Source organism: Drosophila yakuba, chromosome 3L (assembly GCF_016746365.2).
Source record: "Drosophila yakuba strain Tai18E2 chromosome 3L, Prin_Dyak_Tai18E2_2.1, whole genome shotgun sequence".
Lineage (NCBI taxonomy): Eukaryota > Metazoa > Arthropoda > Insecta > Diptera > Drosophilidae > Drosophila > Drosophila yakuba.
The window spans coordinates 9,286,122-9,304,582 of record NC_052529.2 but is presented as its reverse complement, the minus strand read 5'-3'; the positions used below and the strand labels follow the sequence as shown (position 1 = coordinate 9,304,582).

The 18,461-nt window shown below is 43.6% G+C and overlaps 1 protein-coding gene across 3 annotated transcripts in view; it reads right to left on the bottom strand.

The window, feature by feature from the left end:
• The window catches only part of LOC6533478 (regulating synaptic membrane exocytosis protein 2), a 58,697-nt gene extending 42,156 nt beyond the window's left edge, over positions 1 to 16,541 (bottom strand). For 2 of the 3 annotated variants that reach the window (XM_015194562.3, XM_039374929.2), the window contains exons 1-2: positions 16,185 to 16,541; positions 2,482 to 2,709 (exon numbers count right to left, since the gene is read on the bottom strand). The gene's annotated coding sequence lies outside the window, so the exon portion shown is untranslated. The remainder of the gene's footprint in view (positions 1 to 2,481; positions 2,710 to 16,184) is intronic. The other variant, XM_039374930.1, reaches the window with a different exon arrangement.
• Positions 16,542 to 18,461: the final 1,920 nt, after the last annotated feature.

Sequence of the window (18,461 nt, the reverse complement as noted above, 5' to 3'; positions counted from 1 at the left end):
ACCATAAAGATTTTTGCGGACTGGGAAAAAGAGCGCAAAGTGACCGCAATTAATTAACCACAAGGCGGCGAATGCCGCTGGCAATAAAAAATAATTATAATTATTCTCAGCAAGTGCGCGCCAAGCGAGTTACACTCATAAAACCCAAATACTTAAATTTGGCTGAATACTTGGCAATAATTCTTCTAGTTATTATAATATTTTGAATATTTTATCTTACCATTTCTAAAGTGTAGCATAAGCAAGGATATACTTTAGGCTGCAGACTTTCGCAAAATAATACAAATTGCTAGGCACTCGTTGCGTAATTAAATGACAGGGCAAAGGTTAAGCTGTTAGGGCTGTCAAGGCCTGGGCCTTTGTGCTCAAACATATTCCCAGTAAATTATTCAGCATATGCATGAAGGATGTACCAATGTCAATGTCAATGTCGAACTGTCGGCCAACTAAACAAGCCGTAAAAGCAGCTCAACGGCCTCATGAACTTTAGCAGCGCATCTAATGCGAATTCAATGTCGTTCTGGCCTTCTAACTTCCACCTTCAACCGACCCCCCCAACTCCGCCTTCAACTCGTCCTTGGAAGGACGACCTCGTGGCCCGTCAGCAAAGTCAATTAAAAATATGAGCGCAAACTAAATAAATTGTCATAAATATGCTAAAGAGCACAAGATACACTTTCCGCCAAGGACATCCTGGCAACCTGGACTTAATCCATTTGTTGTACTACAGCTCGTTTCTAGCATTACGCATAATCATGTCTACCATCGATACCCATGACTCGGGCGTATGCTGTCATTACAGTTATTGCTCGCACTGTATATAGCCCAGTTGTTGTGCTTACTTATCGTGCCACACATAACATGTGTCTGCGCTGTCGCAGCTGTCTGTCTGCGGTGCTGCAGGAACCCATTTCCCCGGCGCCTTCAGCTGTCTCCTCCTTTGACTGCTCCAGTGCCACCACCATTGCCATTCCGACATTCCCTGCATGGCACCGCAGCAGACACGGAGTCCTGTGAATTGTAGTGCAAGTGCTGGGGGATTCAGCAAGGAAAATAGCATGAAAACAGGTCACCACAGGATACATCCACATGCTCCTACTTTAAGCGGAATTAAAGTTATACGAAAATATCTATGTACTAAACTACTCTTGTATTGCAAGTATTTTTAATTGGAAACGGTAAGTTTATTATATAAAAGATTTATACATTTTTTAAGTTATAGTATATATTCTCTTAAACTATTTAACTTGATCTACGAATTTAAACCTTTAAACTACTTACACAGCAACACAGAAACTGATATTTTAAATGGGAAAAAGTCGCACATACATATGTATATATAGCGAATGCAAATTTCAATCCTTAACTCGCTCGGAAAATGAAGCATATCTGCGGCTCGGAAGGTCAAATGTCAGAGCAGCAGACAGACATATATTTAATTCCCACAATTGCACACAATCCGCCCCACTGATTTGCCCTTTGCTGTTTTATTATTTATGAAATATTCAGCACTTATATTCATTAATTCGATTGCGATCCGAATTGATGCATTTTTCATATGGTGTGTCAAATTGGCTTTAACTTTCTAGCGGCAGTGAGCGAATGGAAATGGCAAATTGGACTAATTCGGTCTGATGAAGCGCTAATTACACGCGATTCCAGCTCCGATTTCATGGTCCTCGGTCCGCGGCGAATTCAATTAAATTCGCGAAGGGCGAGTGCCTAGGGCCGTATTGATTACAAGGTCGCACAAAAATCAACAAGAGCCCGGGTAATTTATGACAAATCGAGTAAAGTAAACACCACCCTGCGTTTGATGTGATTTGTTGTTGTGTAACATATTGCGCATACGCCGCGTGGCCGGCCAGTCACAGCCTCAAGTCATTTTTCATGATAACGTATTTAACATACATATTAATCAAAAGGCGACGTGGGCGTGGGCGTGGGCGTGGCAGACCGCATTCAGCTATTGAACCCCACAATTTAAATTGATCCGCCAGCAATGGCAAAGGAATAGAAGTAATTGCTGCGGTTTGCCTTCCCAGGACGAGCAGATATGAAAGACGCCAGCCGAGGCCATTATTCGACCGCACCGCAAGTCCTTGCCAGGACTCTCCACTCTTGGCCTGTGGAATGCCGCAGGCAACGCATATTGTTTGGCTCCTCGATTGTGCAACTCAAACCTAATCATCTGCGCCGAGTAATCCCATCATTTGTAATGCATACTCACTAGGGGCTTACGAAGGGAGCACTGGGGATAAATATGCCCCAGTTGGTATCGTTTCTATAAAAATAAACTGTGCTGATACAAGAGAAGAACACAGATATGAGATATGGCTACTTATACATTATTATCTGCTTAAGAAGTCTATAACACATCAGAGAATCAGAGGGTTTTCTAGTTTTTTCAAGTGTAAGCACAAAAATACCGCAGTAAGTTGTAGGCAGGCCTCTCACCTGGCCATTGTGGCAACAAATTACCTGTGCGATTTGATTTCATTTCTGTTCCGCCGCCACCACCGCCTTCAGTTTCACAAACAGACTCGGATTCGGGGATTCGAATATGGCTACACCAACGGTTCCAGATCCTTTGCCATCTAAATCATCATCAGCATTGAGTTGGCATCGTGCTGCTCGATTTGTTGTGCGCCGTCGATGTGCATTCGGTTTTTGGCTTTCGATTTGAAATCGGGCTGCGTGGCTGGAGTTCTGCAAGGATACGAGAGTAGGGGCGTTGTGGTGAGCATGTCCTGGCATTAGACAGCTGTCGAATGTGAAATGTGGGGCATAAATCAAATGTTATATTCGGCCGGGCGGAATATATAGGCTCTTCGCCTAAACGACAGGCAGGCAGGCAGCCCATTTCTATGTTTCAAATTTATCAATTTTCATTCGAGCGATATCAATCTTAGTTAACTACAAGAAATTTAATTTTCTCGCCTCTAGATCTATAGTCTCTCTAAAGCGAATAATTGTATTATTTTAGAACATTTTTGCTTGGCTTACGAAATATGTAAATTTAATTGAGAGCTCGTGACACTTTCCATTATCGATTCTGTTTGAATGGGCCCTTTGCGAAATACGCTCTCTATTAATACTTTATCACAACAGCTGACTTTTCTCCATTTACTCCGGGTACTAAGTACCTACTAAGCCCCCAAAGTGCAGAGAAAGTATATTTCTATCATAAATTCGGCTGACTTGAAAACTTTTCGAAGGCTGTGGCACTTGCGGCCCTGTTCCTGTTCCTGTTGCTATAGCTATAGCTGTAGCTTTGTATATACATATATATATATATATACATAAAGATATATACTAGATGTGGCTGGATCTGAAGGCTTCTTGTGGCTGTTGTCGTTACTCTCGTAATTATGAAAGTTGGCCAACTGGGCTGCGGTCGCGCCTTCCCTGGGGCATTCAAGTTCTTCACAATGCTCCTCCTTATTTTGGCGCCCCTAAGTATGCAACAGCAAATTGTATGTGCGGAAATTGAAGGATACCATGGAAGGATGGCCATGGTGTGGGCATATTTTTTGGCACAGGACATCCTCATTACGTTCAAGTGGCACATTCAGAATGCACAATTTCTGTGGCCAAAACTTTGGCCGACTCTGAGCTGGTGCTGTTGAAAGTTTATTTAAATTAGTAAATGAGAGATGTAGTTGTTGGCCGTAAGCAGAGGATGTCGTTCGTTGTCAGGCCGTCGACAGCTCGAAAAACAAGGGCATAAATTACACAAAGGCAGCTGAGGATGTCTAAGTCCAACTATGAGTCCATTTTCGACAGCATCAAAGTCACTCAAGCACACGGGCCACAGCCGAAAAACTTGGCCCAAAGTATGCAAAAGCCAGGCCGTAGTGAAATTATGAAGCACTGCCAAATTCGTTGAAATTCCCAGACTGCCGGTCTTCCAGTCAAGCAGTCAAGTCAGTCTGTTAGTCAGTCAGTCAGCCAGCCAGTCAGACATCCTGGACGAACGTGCCGGGAGCTGTGCGTCTGGATCTGGGCGAGAAGCTAACCCTGGCCACGTAGCCACTTCACTTCGATCCCCTGCTAACTTGTTTTGTTCAATCAACAACAGGGCTATATTGCTATTGCCAGGCATTGTTGGTAGCCCCCACCCACACCCTTCATTTGGCCTTCAGTGCCGCTGTCGCCCGCTTGTTTGTCTAAGTGAAGTGAAGTGTGCCAAAGATATTTGCGCCCGATATGCGTCCAGGCATTTCGGGTTAAGGCCTGCTCCCAGTGACTCCTCCACCGACAGCTTTTAGTTGTGCACTGCGAAAAAAGGCCACACTATTCGCACAACAAGTATGTAGCTTTCAAGTAAAAAATGCAGTTTGTCAAACTAGATTTGAGAACCTCTTTTCAAGCCACACTTAGCAGTTTAATTACAAATAAATTGTACAACACAATATTTATAAATTGTTCTCTCTGCAATCGAATAGGTAAAGACATACTTATGGGAGAATGACTGTATCACTCAATAGACGGAATATGACAAAGAGCGTACTTTGGCTGATGGAGCAATAACCGGGCTGGCAAACAAGAAGTATTTCACTTGGAGCGCCGCCCTGTCTAATGAGCCATCCTTTCAGCCGGATTTCGCTTCCTGGCAGCGGAAGAGCACCGGACACACGTGTGCCTTTGATTTGAATGCGACAAAAGAAATTAGTTCCAAGTGGAGGGGACGGGGGTTGGCGTTTTGGCTCCAAGGATACGAATACAATCAGGCGTGAAGTCTTTTTTCCATTTTTACGATTCATGGCTTCTACTTGTCTTAATGGCTTGTTTTCAAGTAGCCGGGCTTGAGATGAATGACTTGTACGTAAAATCTCTAGGGGCTGCACAAAAGTTGTGGTGCTAAGGTGTCATAAAATATTTTACAACACAAATCACAATGAAAAGAAAAATTAAATTTTATATTGCTTTGTTTTAAAGCCTCTGGAGATTACATGAGAACTTGTACTTTTGTTCAGCTCTTGACCCAAACAAAACCGAGTTGCTTTGCAATTTTATGGTTAAAATTTTGAGTTAGGAAACAGATCTGCTTTGTAGCCTAGCTTGGCAGCACTGGTCGGGCAAACAAGTGATGCCAATTTGCAAGGAAATCAATCAAATCTTGCTAAAGGACATAAACACAAGAGTGGGCCAAAAAACTTTAAATTATATTTAGTTTGCTAATAGCATTAAATTAATAAAATCCCAGAAATTGGTTTGGGCAGCGGTAGCTTAGCCCAGTTGTTATCCAATCATCAGTTATTAGCAGCCACTCTTTTCGAGCAGGAAAAGCTCAAAGTGGGAAATGAAAAAAGCAAAAAGAAAATAGAAGCCATTCACTTGTGGAGCGACATTCACTTTTTTAGGCGACGTTTTGGCCTTGCGAGAAAAAGCACGAGAACGGCAGGCAAAAAACACTTGATTCATGGGCCGCACTTTTTTCTACGGTCCACCACTGACTTGTAGGCAACATTCAACGAGGCGTGGATCCTTTCGCAATCGAGTCCCTTTTGATGGCCTTTGTGGGTGAAAGGCGAACTCTATGTGTATGTGTATGTGTGTATTTGTGTATGTGAATGTGGATGCTGTGCGTTGACGGCAAGTTTCACAAATGATTTCACATTTTTGCATAAATAAATGTCAAGTGTGCGCCGGAGCATGCGGAGACTTGCTGACAGCTTTCTAATAAACCCGAAGGGAGAAAGAAAACAGGATAATCAGCGCGCACGACAGGGATAAAGAGACCGGAGCAACAAGTTGCGCACACTATGTGCTATATAGTATGCTATATAGCATAACCCATATCTCATAGCCATGTGTCTGTGTCTGTGTGCCCACTTTAGCATAGCAATAATGATAACCTTGGCTGCCATGATGCCAGCCATTTTTCAGGGCCCTTTTTCCCCATATGAAAAAGACTATTTCCATTCTCTCGACACTCGACGTTCTGGCTGGGTGCTATGGTTATTTTAGGATTTCCCAGCAACGCTGGCAATTTTAATAATGTTTACTCAAGGCGTAGTCCTAGATCATATTGCCCATCCCATCCCATTCCCCCCTTGCTCACCTCGAAATAAATAATAATGGGGGGATAATAAAGGAGGCTAGCCAGCAAGCAGCAAGAAAAGTGGCCAGAATGCAGCGAGGCATGCCAAATGACAGCTGCTCCAACCACCAGCAGCACCACTCAACTTGTAATGGAAAATGCCAGTACCTTAATAAGCAGCCCATAAGATGCAGCACGCCATTGCAGCGGAGAACTGACAATGCTGCTACGTGTTTTTATCCGTGCCTGTCTCCGGTTGGTGGATACACCCATTGGCATGCCAGCCATCGCACCCATTAGACCCCTAATTTATATTCCGCCCATTCGAAAAGGGGTGCGTCCAGGAGTCGCATTATCCCTCTGCCAGCAGCCGGCAGAAGGCATTTATATAAATATCATTTTAAGCTGCCACTTGCTGCAGCTGCTGCCTAATGAGCGGATTAAAGTGCCCCAATGGAGCTTCTCCGCACTTCCGGTTCTGGGAAACGTTTTTCCCTCAACTCCACTTGGTTCCGGGAAAAGCCAGCGTTGCAACACATATTGGCGCCGAAACGTCAACTAGTGGAATTTATCTCAAAAGAGAGTATTCTGGGAAAACGAGACGTTCTCCCCAATCAGATAGCAAAATTGAATAGTCCTTGAGTAAGGATTTTCGGGCACATCAATAGAGACGAGAGTTTTTGGCAATCAAAATCAAAATATCTAATATTCTTTGATGATTTTTGCCATTGCCATGTAAATCAGCGCACAATGCGTCTTTTTTAGAAATTCCTATTCAGATCTAGGAAGTTAAATAAGAGCTTAGATTGAAATAAAAGCAGCTATTCAGAATATTTTCTATACCTTACAAATATTTACAGTGCTTGTACAAAATGGAAACTTTAATTTTACAAAGTAACAAACCAGAATGGAAATAATACTGAATTTTGTTCAGCAAGAAAATACTTTTATTTGGGAGAATTTTTCTCAAGTTTGTGCGCCTTCCTCTCCAATTTGCTCTCCCTATTTACAATAAAAGGAAAAAGGCTTTGATTTGCATGCGGGAGTCTTTGAGCTGCCTTTGTGTGGTGGCATGGGATTTTTGCCCAGAGACACAAAAAAAACATATTGCCTTCATGCGTTTATATTGGAAAATATTGATTTACCTGCTATCAAAGACAGCTGCGACCTGCTACGACTCGAGCGAACTAGTATTTGTGTTTGTTTGCACTTGGTGCGAGCCACAATGCCAGGACCTTAGATCCCCGCAGCCAGGATACATGTGTTCTGTGTACTGTGTGTTTGATTTCGCCTTTATGCTCCAGTTGGCAGCCATAAACGCAATAATCAATACGGATTGCCGGGGCGCAAAGTGCCCGGATGGCACGGATACCGCAAACGATTCACATTCACCCCCAACCATTTCGATTCACATTCACATTCATATTAACATTCACATTCACATTCACAAAGGAAGTGGGAGTGGGGCTGCCAGTGTGGCCAACGCAGCCTGGGGGGATCAACAAGTGCAGCTAAGGCCACATCATTAACATTTGGCGCGCCACTCAATGTCAAGGCAACTCGACTGCTGGGATGCTTACACAAAATCAAAATACAAAATACAAAACACAAAAGCGTATGCCACACATTTGTATGCCTAAGGTCACGAGGGCTAGACGCACCTCAAGTATTTTATTTACAGCGTTCGCACTGGAATTGTGTGTTTTTTAGGTAGCCTACTATATTTCAAAAGCGTCTTTAGCAAACAGCCGCTGAATGCCATTTCTCGGTTTGTTTTGACCTTAGCGAGGATTTTTTGCACGCCCTTGGATTAGGTTTTCTTAACAATTATTAAAAATAACTTTTTAAAGTTGCAGTAACTTTTACTCGCAGAATAACCTTTATTAATAAGGCAATGGACCAAGTTAATTAATTGAAATTGCAGCTGTGTGTGGTTTATTTTAAGCTGTATTTTACAGACACTTTTAACACACACACCACAATTGAGATACACAAGCTGAAGTGAAGAGCACTGTAATTAAAATCTGAAATCCTAGGCGCTTTCTTTTAAGATGCCGTGTAATCAGATTTATATTCAACTTTTCACAATGTTGCAAGCAACCATTCTCGTTTGCGGAAACAGTCCAACCTTTGACCCGGAAAGCCGGAAAAATTTCGCCGAGTAAATCTGACAAGCTTCACTTTCCCACGCAGCTCGCCGCGGTATTTTTAGAAATGCTAATAATTCACTCGAAAAGTGTGAGCTGCGTGGGCGTCGCAGCCACACATTTCTGACTTAATAAGTTGACAGGAGCAGTCAATCAGGATGGTAATGGTGATGGTGGTGTTGGCTTCCACCTACGCAGTCACATGTTTAGGGAAACTGGGAGAATTTCCCCGTTTGCCACACCGCACATCCTGCAGACGACAGCTCATTTTAAAATCATTGTTAGATCTGGCAAACTGTATTTTTAATTAGCCCAAGGACCTCAGCTCGACGGGCTGAGGAAGTGATTTCCGTGCTTGGCACATGTTAAATGCAAAATGGGTCATAAAATCCGGCAAACTAATGCGCTCCACAAGTTACACGCACTTTGGAACTGCTGCCTGTTGCTGGGATTTTCAGTGGAGGAAGGATATGCTTTTCGGGTGGTTAAATGCGAATGTGGTTCCCTCTGTTTGTGCAAAACGTTACTTTGCGCAAAATTATGCAAATTTGATGTGCGTTTTTGTTTGGCAGCAGCGGAGCACCGCCTGCTGTGCTTCTGTCTGTGGATGGTGGGTGCTTTGCGGGTGGTTTGTGAGTGGTTTGTGGGTGGGTGTGGTGCGGTGCCTTCACCACATAACACATACCGAAGAGACCTCGGCAAACATCCTGCTGTGCAAGTTCCTCGGACAGCAGACAAAGTGCATGGCAAACAGAGCCACTTGGAAAACATAGCACACACACACATACACACATGGCCAAAAACAAACGAAAGTTGTTAGAAAGAAACCAAACATTTGTTTTCAGCCATTTCTAAGCTCAGCAGCCGCAGCACTTTAAGCAAAACTTCAGGTGCAGCTCTTTAAATCAATGGCCTCCAGGAAAATGATTTATTCCCTCTTTTCCTCGGGAGTACAAAAAAAAAGGACTAATCTGATCAAAGCGCCGCGTCTAGCAAAACAACGAAACAATTTCTGCAGCAAATGGAAGAAAAACACGAGAATCCGGCCAAGTTTTTCGGGCCTTTGAATTCGGCTTCGTTTGTTGTGGGTGGCCGGGCAAATGGGGAAACGAACAAGCCAGGACCTTGTAACCGGAAACCACTCACACAATCGCAATCCCACACACACACACACACATAGAAGCATTCACATGCACACGGTATGGCAAATAAACTGCTCATTATTATGCAAAGTTTTCAGTTTTTCGCTATCTGCGGAAGTGTAAGTTGAGCAACTTCACTGCGGGCAAAAAGGCTAACTTAAAATCGGGGATAGCTTTCTTGGATGGAGCAATTTAAAGATGGCTGGTTTAAATTAAGATTTTTGAAACTTTTAATGGGATGCATTAAGAATCTTCTAAGGGGAAGGAAAGCTTAAGTTTAAATCATAACCCTTTAATAAAAGTCACATGATTAAAGTAATTGTGGAGTTTACCGCTTTCTTTGATTTTTAGATTTAAGGCTGCCTCTTTTAGAGAATCCTTTCCAGCTTTTTTTGACTAATTTTAAAACACGTTTCTCTCTCTGTTTTAGGGCCGCCACGAGCAACAGTCGGTCGAATTACACACACCCCAATCCTCCATTTAATTGGCCCACTATATGTGTGTAAGGGGAGTGGCCCAAACAGACGTTGGCATATGGCCAGTCAGCCGACCCCGCGCTTAATATGGTTCTCGTTTTCGTTCTCGTTCTCATTCTCGTCCCCGTCGTCGTTGTCGTTTTCATTCATTTTCTGGCTAAGCACACGCCTGGGATTTGGCCAACAGCAATGACTGCACATAAAGCGAACTAAAGTCTGCGGCAAAAGCGAAATACGGAATTCAATTTCCCGGGCATGGGTCGGCCGGAATTTGGCAAAACGACGCTTAATGCGCCACAAAAATGCTACTGCGCCATGAAAAATGAGCCAAACAAAAAGCAAAAAAACAGAAAAAAAACATAAGTAACGAGCTAAATTTAAACACATATTTGATTTATGGCCAAGCGCCGCAGTTAAAGTGAAAAGTTTCGAGTTTTGCCGTTTGGCTTTGCCAATTTGAAGGCCCTGCGATAAGACGAAGGCTTGCCACCAATCAGCATATGCACGGCCACGCAAACAAACACAAGCAAAAGAGGCGCACTCAGACAAACAAACAACGAACACTGGGGAAATCCTTTCAAATTGGGAGCCTGCCACACGTAGGGCACTTTGGCAGCCAGACGTTTAAAGTCCGGAATTGAGTTCCCTACGTTTAGACACCTCTTTTATGTGCTGTCGATAAGTGCTCTCTAATATCTGGCTTCGTTTTGGTAAAGATATAATATTACGCATACGACAGGGGGTACCATTAATATCATACATCCTCTTTCAACATTTAAATACTGAAAACACGAAGTGAAGACCTACGAATTTGATAGTCCCAAGAGTCCTTTGGCTCACCCTCATATTAAAGTAACCATATAGACCGAGAAGTATGCAAATGTAAGCGCCCGTTAAACATGCCAGAAAAACACTCCTCAAAAACAACTGGCAGCAAAACCAGAACGTAATTGCCTCGTTTCATTTTTAATAACTGTCAATCCTTTTCGCTGTTTCTGGGTGCGGCAATTGCCCAACCGGCACAACCGCCTTGTAATTTGCGTCCTGCACATGAGCTGTGGAAACATCGCGGCACAAGGATACCCACAAAACCGCAGGAGCCACAGCCACGAAACCAGGAACAACAAAGCGAAAAAATGTCAACTTTCTACAGAACACCCAGCAAACAAAAAACAAAATAAAAAAAAAACGAAAAAATGTTGCGCCAACTTGGGGATGCGATACTAATACCCTGCGAAGGTTGAGCTCAGGCAATCAAACTAAATTGAATACATTTCGATAAGGAAGTTAAAGTCCTGCGCTGACAAACAGGACGAGAGATGAGCGCCAAATTGAGGGGAATATTTATGCCATAATAAGACCCAGCTCCGCAGCAGAGTCCAGAAGGTCTGCGCAGTAAATGACTTAGCCATAAAGGGTATTTTATTGTCAACGAACCGCAAATAGTTTGTGGCCCCTTTCCGTTTTTACAGCGCTTTTTGGGGTTCGAAAAGTTTTGCTTAGCTCGTTTGATAAATGTTTGTGCCAACTTTTCGCCAAACTGTTGCTCGGCGCTCGGTTGCCACATTGCATTGTAGCGATATCGTTTTATGTCAGCCAAAAAACAGGAGCAAAAAAGGGGCAAAAAATAGGGCAAATTTGCCTAAAACTTCTGGTAAACAGCTCGCTGGCCCAAGGATTCTCGGTTCCGCTCGGAAACTTTTGCATTTCTGTAAAATTACTTTCGATTTTCAGTTAGGCCAACTCAGGGCCTCACCTTTTCTGTTGGACTTTAAGCTCAGCGCCTGTTGCCCGCTGGATGGGCACATGCATTAATCATCTCGAGTACACAACAGGGCCAACTCACCCAACTCAGCCAACTCAGCCAGTTTAGCGAGTTCAGCCTGTGCGGCCAGTTCAAAGTGTCAAACTCCCCTGTAACCGTGACCCTTGGGCGCCAATTACATTAATCAAAGCACAAAGCGTAAGCTGCGCTCATAACACGACTCTTAGCTGGCTCAAATATTTCATTAGGCCAGCCCATTCCCATTTCGATTCAGTAGGAAAATCCACTCGTCTCCACCCACACAAAGGGCATAAAATGTCAATTTGGCGCAGAACTCAGCGCTGGAACGGCCAAATAATGCGGCAAATTTTGTTTGCCTACCGTGCACAAGGAAAAAGAGGTCCTTTCACTCATCACAAGGACCAAAAAATGCAATATATTCGCATAGAAAGTACGCCAAAGCTGGTCGAAGAGGAAATTCAATCTAACATATTTTAACTTTCAACCAGAAAATGTGAGGAAATCAGACAACTAATGCAAGTTTAGTAAGCTCCATTAAAATAAAAGCTTACTAAACTGTTACTAATTGTTACATTCTATTGATTAAAAGGAAAAAAAAAATGTATTTTTCCAAGTGTTGTTATTCTGGGAGGATTTGGGGGGCTTCAGCAGCCAGCGGAGCCATTATCAGCTGCTTTGAGCGATTACACGTTGGGAGAAGGGACTGGGAAAGGACTCGGACCCGGAGGAGCAGGAGGAGCAGGAGGAGGAGCTAGAGGAGGAGCAGGAGCAGGACATCTAGGGCTGAGCTGAAAGCGGGTCAGGGTCGCGTTTAACAAAATGTAAACACAGGGCGGCCAAGTAGCGCAGTGCCTTGGTTATCTACCTTCTGTCACTCTCTGCGTGGATAGCCTATATATCCTAGGTATCCTATTCCCAGCTCCCAAGCCCCGACTCCTCCTCACTTCTTGTGGGAGCCCGGATATTACAGATAGTCCGCGTTACGGTAATGGCAACGCCAACAGCCGGCGGACAACGCAGCTGCCGAAGAAGAGCTTAAATGGCACAGGGAAATTGTAGAATTTGTAGCATTTTGTCACTGTCCCTGTGGCGGCGATTTGGCCAAGTTAAGACGAGTGGGCGAAATCCCCTGTATTTTGCTGGCATCCTGGCAGAAATATCTTAATTAGAATGTCAAATAAAAATGAGTCTTCGCGGAAGAGACAAATAAATTATGTTATTTAACATAATAAATACATTTGCAATATTGTATAATTTCCAGAAATAAAATCGAATATAAGTAAAGTTTAAAAATTCGACGCAAAAGTGCAAGACATAAAAGTAATTTACGTCAAAGCTGTCTTTAATTCACTCAGAGTTCGCTGTATTTCGGGGGAATATTTCAGCATTTCCAGGATTAAAATCGAGTGAAAAAGTGTAATTTATTTCTGCCAGCCAACACTTTTTTTCACCCACGACGAGTCGAATAGTTGTTTTTCATGGGGCCGCAACGAGGAAATTGTGTTTCGGGACACAGTCACGCATCCACGTATGCAAATTACCAGTGAACAAGAGCTGCTCCAAACTACCTACTTCCCAGAACTGTGGGTAAACATTTTAATTGGGAATTCGCCGAGCCGCAGAAAGTAAATAGAGGAGCGTGCAAACGACAAGTGAACGGAGCGATTTCCACATCACGACAGCCTCCAGCGAGCAGGAAAAGCTGGAAAATGAGAGAGTTGGGCGCCATTTTCCCACCCCAGCGCCCATATCCTTCCATATTCCTTCCACTTAGAAGCTCTCGATTTTTTTGCGTAAGTCCGCACTTTGCACATTTTTGCATGCGTAACTAGGAAAAGGGAGCAAAAAAAAGGGGAAAGCCTCCTGAGTTTCATCCGTGAAGAGTGGACATGCCAACGAAATTCAATTAGATGAATTCCGCACTGCAGGCAATGTTGCTCCACAACAAAGTTGGACATCTTTGATTGGGAATCTACAAATGTTTGGAAGATAGAAAAAGAAATACGTGTCTCAGGAAAAACTCTTAAATACAGCATCCTGCTATTTTAAAGGGTACATAAGTATTCATAAAAACCCGATTCTTGGCACAAAAGGTAGAAAGTCAATGGGGAATTTTTTAGTTAGCTCATACATTCAACGGTATGTTTTTATAATATCCAAAAGAGCTGAATGTTATGAGTAAACGGCTTAAAGCAGATAAAAACCATGTAAATAAACGAGATTTTTTACTCTGCAACTGTTTTTATGTGTATATATCAAATTGGTTGCCAGCATAAGGCAAAATACAACAAATGTGAGCGACTTATTTAAAAATGTAAAACAAATATTTGCTCCTGTGGCCAGCATCATTCACTTTATGCGCTTTATGTCGGTTATTTGTTTACGCGTTTTTTATCTTTGGCCCGCAGTTTTTTTTATTATTTTTTTTTTGGGTCCTTTACTTGTTTACGTCCGGGAAACGCGGTCAAAAGCCGACGACGGGAAAAAATTCGCTCACTTTGCTGCCGCTTTATTAAAAATTGTTGTGCAAATGAAGCGGCAATTTGGTATTTTGCATCTCGCAATCCGGGAGACCGGGAATCGTTCATTATTCGCAGCACAGCAACACACGCGGTGCAGAGATAAGTCTGGAATCCTGGACGCAAAGTTAATTAATTTTTGCCTTTGATTAAGGCTGCACACGTGCGTGTGTGTGTGTGTGATTGTACTTGATGGGCCAAGGATACAAGGATATGTGCCCCCCGAGCGTGTTGAACATTTTAAACACTTTGACTTTGCAGACGACATTAATGAATACATTTCGACGGGCACACACACACACATGGGAAAAAGCGGACTAACTGGCCATCGTTCAGTTGTTTAAAATGTCATTAGGCTCGCTGGGCTGGCCAGCCTGTCAGGCATTTGCCTGCTGTCCATTTTCCGGCTTTCCCTGAATTTCCCGACCCAGTTTTCGGCACGCTCTTCCACACATTTTCCCTACGCTGCGAGCTGTCAGCATGCATAACTGTTGCTGTCAGGATTATGGCTTGTCATATTATGTATTATAGAGTCTTTTATTTGCTTTCAATTAAAATGCGTGTGTCACTCGGCTGCGCATATAAATTGCCAACAAAATAAGACGCAAATTTATGCAAACGATCCGAATGAGTTTTCCTCTTTTTTTCATCAGTTTCGCCTAGCGTTTTGTTGTTTTGCTTAACTTTGCCCTTGTCTTCTTGTTGCTGGCGATTTTGTGGGGAAACTGAAATGAGTTTTGCCGCTTGATTTGCATATCCGCTCAAAACAGGAAAACTAAACAACTTTGTTTACTCCTTTCGAATGCCATAAAAACTTTTGGCGAAAACAGTGGGTAATATCAATACAAATTGTGTTGCTTGTAAAAACAATCAAATGAATTTGTAAATTATGGCATTGACATTTCACCCTGCAAATGGAAAAAATACTTTTCATGCTCCGAAATATGAGTAACATTTAATGGACTAAGAGAAAACCCCAATTCCCTGGCGTCCTTTCACTTTAAGTCAGATTTTTGCCTCGCCCGATCGGTGTGAAAATCCAATAGAATTAAGTTTTTGTAATAAAAATCAAGCGGATATTAAGCTAATGCTCCTGACCCTAATAGCTAATATCTCTGCGTTTTTAACGCTTTTTCGTTGTCTCCGCGAGTGGACACAATGCTTATTACTGATTGATAGGAATCTAAATTAAAATGGCATAATAAAAGCACTTTGGAGCAGACCTCCACCAGACGCGGTGGCAGGTGTAAGGGCATGGGGCTCAGCTGTGGGCTCAGGATCCGGTCGAGTGGAGAACTTGGCACTCGGAACTTGGGCAGGGATTAGGGCCAAGAGTAATGACAGTTGGCTGGCCAGGAGCGCAGGCATTTGCCAAGCCTCACCCCAACAATCTGATTGCCATCGATACGGCAGGCGGGTCACGTTCATAAAGTCTCAATCGCAGAAATTGCTGAGGCAGGTGCTGTAGACAGCTCTTAAAGTTGCTCCTCATCCTAAACTTAAAGCTTGAGGAAGTAAATCCAAAAGGACCGGGCCACGGGCAGATGCTTAACTTAATTATAAATTAATTAGACGGGGCCGGCAACATCAAAGTATCAATAATTAATCGCCTTGATAATGTTTTCAATTTCTTGCTTCATTAAGTTGTTTTATTTTGCAGCCTCTGAGGTGTTTGTCCGCTGTCTTTTCTCAAAGCCCCTCAAGGGCTAAGACATAAGCCTGGTTAATGCGTTTGGAATTAGTTGGAGGGGCCACCAGGAATCAATACCTTTTGTGTAATGGTGTTTTATCCAATTCAACTTTGTTCAAGTTTGGGGTACCTCTGAAAATTATTGACAACTTCTAAGCCTTGGCATTTCTAGTTTAAAAACCATATTCATCTCCATGAAATTAATTTTAGAATTGGCTTCTATATTCTGGCACATGTGAATGAGCTGTGAGCACAGACGGAAATAAAACTGAAACCGGATGTGCGCCTGATGGCCAGACCGGAAATTAAACTATTTGCTAGCCTGCCACACGAGTCCTTTCATAACAACCATTTTTGGCACACACGGATTTAACTCACCTGCGCGTCTAAACAATTTATTTTTTTATTTTTGGTACTTAATGGGAAATGTATATTTTCAGGTAGCGTGTGTTAAGCGCGCGGTTATAAATTTACTCGTCACTTATTCTGGCTTTTGTTTGGCCAACAACACGGCTACGCACACGCACACACACACACGCACACGCACAGCAGCAACAGCCAGGATACCCACACTCGCGCACACGCACACCTTGGCCGGGAAAAGTTAGAAAAGCTATAGGTTCTATAGCCTGGGTTCCTGGTTCCCAAGTAGCCACAGTACCTGGCCCACACAGGATATGTCAGCCTCCGCGTTTGGTGTCCTGCTCGCGAGACGGCTCAACTCGAACTGTGACGAGGCTGGCACTTTTGGTCCTTCGAGCCGAAGCGCGGTGCGCTCTCGTTTCACACGCCCTCTCTCTGTCGCACGGCCAGTGCTCGGCATACTCGCCTCCCTGTCGCGCACTGGAAGTCCTGCCACCAGCTGGGCCAGCATTAAAAAGTAATATCAATTTCCACCTTGCGAGTCGCACACGAAGCAACAGCTAAGCGATTTCCCTGGATGCGGATGCAGGCAGCTGCGAACGTCGCACAATTCACTTCGCACATGCCCCGCCCCCTCACGCCCACGCACTTGCCACAAGGTGCGCGCTCTCTATCCACTCGGCCATCCTGCCATCCTGCCGCCGATTTCGGTCTACACGAGCAGACGGACAAGCGTACCCGAGTGGAGACTTTTCATAATTGTTGCATGCCCGGCCATGATGCTGATGCTGATGGCCATCATGATGCGGATGTCCATGGAGATGGTGGCATCACGATATTTGGGGTTTTTTTTTAGCAGCTAAATTCATAATATTTAAAATGAAAATATTTCAAAATTGGTAATAAATAATAAAAGTATTTTGTAATAGAGGGAAAGTTGCAAAGAAAAAAGAATGCACTCATAGCTCAAATTGTGTTTATCTAAAATATGCAATTTAAAGTGTGATAGTAAATAAACAAATGAATTTTTAGAATAAAAAATAATTTCCAAATTTCATTCAAAAATCTCCCCTAAATCTCAGAAACTTAGTGTATTTTTGAGTGCTCAATAACAGCATTAATTACGTTATTTCAGCAACTTCAAGTTGACTTTGTCTGAATACAAACTAAGCCAGCGAGCCAGCCAGCCAACCACCCATACTCGCACAAAGGCGATGGAAAAAGCGCAACAGGACCAAAATAATTGCGCGTTAAACATGTGCCAAGCAACAGCCGAATAACAGAGAGAGCCAAAGCAGAGGAATCCTTGCCCGAGAGCGCCAGAGAGCGCCAAAGGACGACATTGAAAGCCGAGCGGAGCCGAGGCCCAGAGAGTCCTGCTGGAAATGTTCAACTGGTTGCGCTTCGCAAGCAACAGGATACGCTGGAAGGCAGAGAACATCGCCGAGGACGGAAACATCGCACGCACACCAGCACACTCGCTGGCAGGACCTGCAGCAGCAGCAACAACAAAAGCAAAAAAAAAAAAAAAAAGGAAAACAGAAAACAGAAAGGCACAGTGGCAGCACAAGGAGCCAAGCAGCAGGATGGCCGACCACAGGCATAGAAGCAGCAGTCGCGTGCTTTAAGCTTGAATACCAAAACAATTTGAGCGCACAATGAAATTCAATGGGCCCCAAGAAAAGTGGAAAGCGACTGAGGGGGGGCTGTGGGGGGAGCTGCGAAAAAAAAACTGAGGAGGCAGCAAAAGGAAAATGTGCCAATGCGAGGTGGAAAAGGGAAAAAAAGAGGACGAGAGCTGGGGCGTTGCGTGTGAAAGGAGCAGCGCCTGTTGAAGGACGAACGGCATTAGAATGCTGCAGAAGAAATCGCGCAAGGATAGACTTGGAAAAATCACCAAAAACGTTGGAAAATCTAGTTGAAATCTTGCAACTTTTGCAAGTATTACTGATTACCTATAACTACATCTTATACCAAGATTTTGTATTATCACTCTTTTAAGATAAGTTGATGTTAGGCTTAGTTAATTTCTTTGTCTGCTCCGCATTTAGTTCTCTACGTTTTCGAACTATTTTTTTTTTGAGTGTAGCCAGTGTTTACCTGTTAGCCAGCCAGTCATCGGGGGATGTTTGGATTGGACCTGTTCGAGAGCCCCTTTCCATCGGCCGGGAAGTTGACTGGCGATTTCGCAGGCCCCCAAAAAGGTATGCAGCGTCTGTCGATTAAGATGCCAGGGTCTGGGGGCTTGAATCCTGGGCGCGTCCTTCTGGAGAGGAGGTGGGCTTGGGGCTT